Source organism: Thalassophryne amazonica, chromosome 1, assembly GCF_902500255.1.
Source record: "Thalassophryne amazonica chromosome 1, fThaAma1.1, whole genome shotgun sequence".
NCBI lineage: Eukaryota > Metazoa > Chordata > Actinopteri > Batrachoidiformes > Batrachoididae > Thalassophryne > Thalassophryne amazonica.
The window spans coordinates 48,753,675-48,761,750 of NC_047103.1; the positions used below are offsets into that span (position 1 = coordinate 48,753,675).

General features: G+C 44.8%; 1 protein-coding gene across 1 annotated transcript in view; it reads right to left on the minus strand.

Annotated features, from left to right (window-relative positions):
* kpna1 (karyopherin alpha 1 (importin alpha 5)) overlaps positions 1-8,076 on the minus strand; it is an 80,523-nt gene that overhangs the window by 17,695 nt on the left and 54,752 nt on the right. The window lies entirely within an intron of this gene.

The window sequence follows — 8,076 nt, forward strand, 5'->3', positions numbered from 1 at the left end:
GGACGCCTCTGACTCGGGGATAGGAGCCGTGTTATCCCAGAGCGGGGAGTCCGACAAGGTTCTCCATCCTTGTGCCTCCTTTTCCCACAGGTTGACCCCAGCTGAACGGAACTATGACGTCGGCAATCGGGAACTTCTTGCGGTGAAGGAGGCTCTTGAGGAGTGGAGACACCTGTTGGAGGGAGCATCGGTACCATTTACGGTTTTCACAGACCATCGGAACCTGGAGTACATCCGGACCGCGAAGCGTCTGAACCCCAGGCAAGCCCGCTGGTCGCTGTTCTTCGGGCGTTTTGACTTCCGGATCACCTACCGCCCCGGGACAAAGAACCAACGATCTGACGCCCTGTCCCGGGTGCATGAAGAGGAGGTCAAGACCGAGCTGTCAGACCCCCCTGAAACCATCATCCCCGAGTCCACTGTCGTGGGCACCCTTACCTGGGACGTGGAGAAGACCGTCCGGGAGGCCCTGACACGGAACCCGGACCCGGGGACCGGCCCGAAGGCTGTAAAATGTGTAAATGGTCTAGTGTTTAAGGTGTTGGGCTTGAGTCCAGAAGATCATGGGTTCAAATCCCCACCTGACTGGAAAATCACTCAGGGCCCTTGGGCAAGGCCTTTAATCCCCTATTGCTCCCGGTGTGTAGTGAGCGCCTTGTATGGCAGCACCCTGAAATCGGGGTGAATGTGAGGCATAATTGTAAAGCGCTTTGAGTGTCTGATGCAGATGGAAAAGCGCTATATAAATGCAGTCCATTTATCGGTATTTATCGATTTGTCTGTCTGTTACATCATGTGCACAGATTTTGACAACATTTTCACCACAGATAGATATCAGGCCATGGAAGACTCCATTAAATTTTGGAGGAGATCCAGATGGAATGTGGCAGGGGTGGTGTTTGAACAGAGAACCTTCTGCACTGAAACCAAGCGCATTAACCACTTGGTCACCACCTCTGCTCCTTGAATGAATCTCTATGCTGAATTCATGAAACACTTCATCAGAAATCAATTGATAAGTGAGGAAATTACCATTTTTACCCGAGGCCTCGAGGCATATGGCCATCAGGTATCGCGAAGACCTGCCTTCTGTTTGTCCATCTGTCTGTCTGTGTACAGCATATGTCCAGTTCTATTACTGCTACAGTCTTCAAATTCACAGAGAACATTCTTGGGACACAGATCTTTGACAAGTTCGAAGATGGCTAACTTTGACATAATTTAAGAGGTATTCTAAAAGGGTAAAAAGATGCATTCTGATGGTTTCTGGTTATGGCATCGTAGTGATCAGATGCACGTAAGTTGCTCTCTGATACTTAAGATTTTTCTTCCAACTACACACCGAGTTTTGTCACAAATTTTGCTTACTAAAGCCTGGTTCACATGGCAGGATTTTAAAATTATCTGTTGGTTTCCAAAACCTGAGAGACCACACACGTGGAGACAAAAAAATCATAGATCTAACAGGTTTGGTCGTACAGTGTGTGGTGCTCAGCCACACACCAGAGAAGACGATCCATTACACTGCAACAGAAGTCAGAATGAGTAAATCTCACAGCAGTCGTGGTAAAGATCAACCTCAGCTAACTCAGCATTTTAACTAACTCAGCACTCACCTCACAAGACGGCTAACGATGAAGCAGCTAGCGCGGAGCCTCTAACATTAAATATATTAGTTGGCGAGTTGGGGAAGCTGCATAAAAGTGTAACGGGTGAGCTCACCGATTCAATGAATGCAACATTGGCTCCAATCCAAGCCTCACTTCAAATGATCACAGAGACCGTAACATCACATACCACCACCATCACCGCTATGGAGACGGCCCTCACTGCTCACTCAGACGGACTTGCTGCTTTGGAGGAGGATGTGACCGCACTGAAATCACAACTGGATATTGCCAAGCAGGAGAACGAGAAACTTCAGCTGGCCATGGAGGACCTGATCTCACGCTCTAAAAGAAAGAACTTCAGAGTGATCGGTGTCCCAGATAGAACGGAGGGGACTGACTCCCGGCTCTTCATGGCCACACTTCTAAAGAAAGTGACCGGGGATGCGCTGCAAGACCTGGACTTTGACCTAAAACGCGTGCATCGCTGTCTGGCCCCAAAGCTGCTTCAAGGATCCCGGCCCTTTACTGTCCGCTTTCACAAATATATCCACAAAGAAAAGGTGTTGCAATGGGCAAAAAAAACCCCGCATTGTCTCGTACTTGGGACAGTCCATCAGGATTTTTGAAGATTTCAGCCACACAATCGCCAAGAAGCGGGCCAGCTTCAACAAGGTGAAGAGCCAGCTCTACAAAGATGGAATACGCTTTGGTGTTATCTATCCAGCCCACCTACGGATCACCATGAACGTTTTCTTTTCTGTATTTCTACAACTAATTTACTCTGTTGCAGTGTCCATACTGTTATGTCTTTGCTCTACTGGTTGCATGCCATTTGGACGATTATCTATGCCATATTGTCACAAATTATATCATCTAACTGTAAATGACTATTTTAGACCCAATGGATAGGCTGGGTTCCATTAGGTTTACAAACTGGAATGAGAGAGGACTTGGTGAACCTATTAAAAGAACTAGAATCTTTTCACACCTTAAGCAGCTGAAATCAGAAATTGCTTTTCTTCAGGATACCCACATGCGTGTATGTGACCACTCTAGACTACGTTAACCTTGGGTTGGACAGGTGTTTCATTCAAATTTTAATAGCCGTTCAAGAGGCACAGTAATATTAATACACAAGAAATTGCAGTTCTTACCTGAACAAGTTTTACCAGACCCAAACGTCCGCTATATTACTGTGGTTGGCAAACTGCTACAGTTTGACCTGTGTATATGCTCCCAACTGGGACTCCTCTAGCTTTATTACAGCCTTGTTCTCACTAATCCCTTGTCTGATTACACACCACTTAATCTTTGAGGGAGACCTCAATTTAGTAAATGACCCTATAAATCAAATTCGAAAAATATGACTACATCAAAGATGGCAAGAGCCCTCACTACACGTATGGATCAAATAGGCTGTGTGGACGCATGGCGTCACAATCACCCAACAAAAGAGTTTTCATTTTATTCGCATGTCCATCGGATTCATTCTCGGATTGACTATTATTTTTGAGATAAAATATTATTTATTACCTGCAGTAAATTCATGCAAATACAAGGTCTGTTCAAAAAGTATCGGACCTTTTTATTTTTTGCAAAAACCATATGGATTTGAATCACGTGTGATTGCGTCAGCCAAGCTTGAACCTTTGTGCGCATGCGTGAGTTTTTTCACGCCCGTCGGTTGCGTCATTCGCCTGTGAGCAGGCTTTGAGTGAGCACTGGTCCACCCCTCTCGTCGGATTTTTATTGCGAATAAATGTCTGAACGATTTGGAGCTTTGCTGCATCAAATTTTTCCAGAAACTGTGAGAGACCTCCAGGTGGACACGATTCGGAAAATTCAGATGGCTTTCAGGGACCATTTTATGGGGATTACACAGATTAAGGAGTGCTCCAGCCGGTTTAAAGACCGCCCACAGCGCCTGAGAGCGCGGCGCACTCCGACAGGCTGACACCCCGCTGAAACAACCAGATCATTTCCAACGTGAAGGCTTTGTTGATCCGGGACGTCGTCTGACTTCCACAAAAAAGGCATAAGGCGTGGAAAAAGAAGCGGACGGATGCGCCACCGTGCCGCTCATTGCGCGGGACAAAACCACCTCCGTGTTGGTCTCACAGGACGGCTTTGAGATGGATTTCAGACGGCTGTCGGTGGCTTTTTAGTCGTGTGACTATCCGAGAAATTGTGCATGAGCTGGACATGCCCCAACATGTCCTGTGAGGCTTCATCACAGCGTTGCTTTGCGCCATGCGGCTCCACCGCGACACGCGGAATTCCTTCGCATGTCTGTCTCAATGTGCCGAAAAAGTGCTGATGTCCACGTCTTCCACAATTCCTGTGCTAGTCAGAGGACGTCCCGGATAAAACACAGCGTCCAGTTTAGAAATGAACGGCACATTCCACTGTTACAGGAGTTTTTGTCATGGAAAGAGGAGCGGAGAAATTCCGTGCGTCGCGGTGGAGCCGCATGGCGCAAAGCAACGCCGTGATGAAGCCTCACAGGACATGTTGGGGCATGACCAGCTCATGCACAATTTCTCGGATAGTCATACGACTAAAAAGCCACCAACAGCCGTCTGAAATCCATCTCAAAGCCGTCCTGTGAGACCAACACGGAGGTGGTTTTGTCCCGCGCAATGAGCGGCACAGTGGCGCATCCGTCCGCTTCTTTTTCCATGAAAAAAACTCCTGTAACAGTGGAATGTGCCGAAAAAGTGCTGATGTCCACGCCTTATGCCTTTTTTGTGGAAGTCAGACGACGTCCCGGATCAACAAAGCCAAAAACGTTGGAAATGATCTGGTTGTTTCAGCGGGGTGTCAGCCTGTCGGAGTGCGCCGCGCTCTCAGACACTGTGGGCGGTCTTTAAACCGGCTGGAGCACTCCTTAATCTGTGTAATCCCCATAAAATGGTCCCTGAAAGACATCTGAATTTTCCGAATGGTGTCCACCTGGAGGTCTCTCACAGTTTCTGGAAAAATTTGATGCAGCAAAGCTCCAAATCATTCAGACATTTATTCGCAATAAAAATCCGACGAGAGGGGTGGACCACTGCTCACACAAAGCCTGCTCACAGGCGAATGATGCAACCAACAGGCGTGAAAAAACTCATGCATGCGCACGAAGGTTCAAGCTTGGCTGATGCAATCACACGTGATTCAAATCCATATGGTTTTTGCAAAAAATAAAAAGGTCTGATACTTTTTGGACAGACCTCGTATTCTACAATAGTTATTTCAGATCACGCCCCTCTTCTGCTAGATATACAGCTTATTCCCAAAAGTGAAAATCAACCAACTTGGCGTCTTAACACAGGATTGTTATCCTCTGACACTTTTTGTGAATTTGTTTCTGATAAGATTTCTCTCTTTATTCAAACTAATAAATCTGAATCTACTTCTCCCTCGTTTTTATGGTAAACTCTTAAAGCAGTAATACATGGTGAGATTATTTCCTACTGTGCCAGGTTAAAAAATAGGGAAGGGAAAGACAGTAAGAATTACTAGAAGTGATCTGGCCAACTGATAACTACCCGTCTCCTAATTCCTCACTTCAAATGGAGAGATTAAAGCTCCAAACTGAATTTGATATCATTACCACCAACAAAGCAGAGCTACTTTTAAGGTGCACAAAGAGCACGTACTGCCTGCCAAACATAATCTCTAGCAATCAAACTGGCTTTATAAGGGGCAGGCAACTATACTTGAATATTCGTTGGCTACTCAATATTTTCCTTTCAGAGTCTCGTACACATGATCCTGAAATGGTAGTATCAATGGATGCAGAAAAGGCTTTCGACTGGGTGGAGTGGGGATATTTATTCTCAGTTCTTAAAAGATTTGGTTTTGGTCCAAAATTTATATCATGGATTCAACTGTTATACAATGCAGCCACTGCTCGTGTGATCACCAACTCCCCCCGGTCAGAATATTTCCCCTTAGCGTGCAGCTGCCAACAGGGTTGCCCCTTGTCGCCACTGTTATTTGCCATTGCAATTGAACCCCTGTCCATGGCCATTAAAAGCTCTTCACTTATCACTGGTATCTGTCCAAAAGGAATTGAGCACAGGGTGTCGCTTTATGTCGACGACCTTCTTCTTTACATATCAAACCCCACCATTAGTATAAATCATATCCTTGAAATTCTACAAACGTTTGGCTCTTTTTCAGGTTATAAACTAAACTTTAATCAGTGAATGTTTTCCTGTGGATGATGCTGCAAAACAGATCCCAGGTCAAACATTACCCTTTAAACTAGCTCTTTCCACTTTTCGCTATCTAGGTATCAGTATTTCACATGATCTCACCTCACTTTGCAAAAATAACATCATAAAAACAGTCAAAGAGGTGAAGTCAGATCTCCAGCATTGGAATGCTTTCCCCATCTCTACTAGGCAGAATCAACACAATAGAAATGAATGTGGTCCCAAGAATCTTGTTCCTTTTTCAATGTTTGCCAGTATTTCTCCTAAAATCTTTTTTAAAGAACTAGATAGGAACATTTCAACTTTTATTTGAGTCGGTAAGACTCCAAGGGTAAAATATTCAACCCTACAAAGAGCTCAAAATGATGGAGGCCTAGCACTACCAAATTTCTTGGCATATTATTTGGCAACCAATATCCAAAAAATTTACATGTGGTATAACTCCCCTAAAACAGACTGGTGTCAAATGGAGGCTCGTTCATATAGCTCTGTCTCTCTAGCAACTTTGGTCTGCGCCCCTCTAAACTCATATCCTATAAATTATACCTCAAACCAAATTGTTTTATCTACAGTAAAGATTTGGAAGCAATTTTGTTGCCAGTTTAAAATTTATTCTGCTTCCACACTAATGCCCATTTGTGACAACCATTTATTTACACCCTGAACTGTTGACCCAGTTTTTCATTGTGGAAGGATAAGGGCTTAGTTTTCTTTAAACAACTCTTTGTTGATAAACTTTTTATTTTTTTTGATACTCTTATGCTGCGTTCAAACAGGGCACGATCAGACGGTACAAATTCGCGGGGGTCGCGTGGCGATGGACGCGCCTCCTTCGCCCGGTGTGTCGCTCTACTTTTGCTGCGAAAATTCACGATCAAGAATAATGTTCCGCGCTGTTGCGCGCCATCGCGTGTAACAGCACATCGTTAAGTTCTGTCACACTGTGAATGAAGCGAACTGTCTCCACAAACACACCCATATTCATCTAACCGTCAGTTGCTGAACAATTCAGATCACACCAGTTTGCTCCTCAAAATCCACAGCAAAAGAACTTTGTGACTGCATGCTTAGTTGAGCTCTGTGCCATGGAGTGGTGCAGAAAGGAGGAGGAGACAGAGAGCCAGATGTGCGGCTTCACGCGGCTCTCGTCTCGCTCGTTTTCCCAAACATCAGGCACATGCAGCAGGTGGCAGCACTGGAATGAAACTTTTAGCCGATCTGGTGTCACTGTCCTTCTTCAGCATACTGCAGCATTGCAACTGAATGTGGTGCAGCAGGGTTTAATTGTGCGCACGTCAGAGAAGAACGCTGTCACGCTATATTAAGGATCACCACTAATCAAGACGGATCAACACGCTCAGTTGCGATCTCTATGACATGAGGCGAAATGAGGGTGGTGCGTGACATTTGTGGAAGATTTTTTTGACAGCCAAAAACATGCTCCAAGAAAATCACAAATATCACGCACTATTAAGAAACCTATTCAGATGCATTAAGTCATGTTAAGAATGTCAGGAATGTGCCAAGAATGACGCAAATAATGACATTCATAACGCGCCTTGCCTATGTGTAAACTCACCATTACCCTGCATTTCGCAGAATTATTTCAGCTGTAGTTAAGCTGACTGCATCTCCATTTCTTTTAACAGTTAGAAACAATCAGAACTCAATGTTACTTTTTCAGATGACTGGTGGCAGAAGGCCCTGGAAAGAGTCAACACCACCTCTCCTTGTGCTAGTCTGACACTGATACAGTTTAAGATTTTTCACAGGACACATTTGACCCAAGTTAGACTTAAACTATTTAATTCCGGTGATATGTGTGACAGATCCTCTCTCTCACCTGTCAATCATGTGCACATGTTCTTCTCCTGTGCAAGACTATCCATTCTGGTCCTCCTTTTATGATACCTTATCTAAAGCTCTTAATAGACACATGGTTCCCAGCCCTTTAATCTCTGTTTTTGGTGTACCTGAGGACTTTGCTTGTTTCTCTTTCAGGGAGAGGAATGTTATTGCTTGTTCCTCTCTTGTGGCTAGCAGATGAATCTTACTTCACTGGAATGACCAAAAAAAACGATCTTCTAAATTTTAGATAATAAGTGTAATTAAGACTAATACATTTTGGTACAACTCTGAAGTGTCACTGGAGTCCACTGCAATTGAGGTGAACCCATACAGGAGAGCAGTGGTTCTCAAACTCTGCCGTGCATGTTTCCATTTCTTCCTGTTGTGCTCACGTCCATCATAGCTGGTGAGGA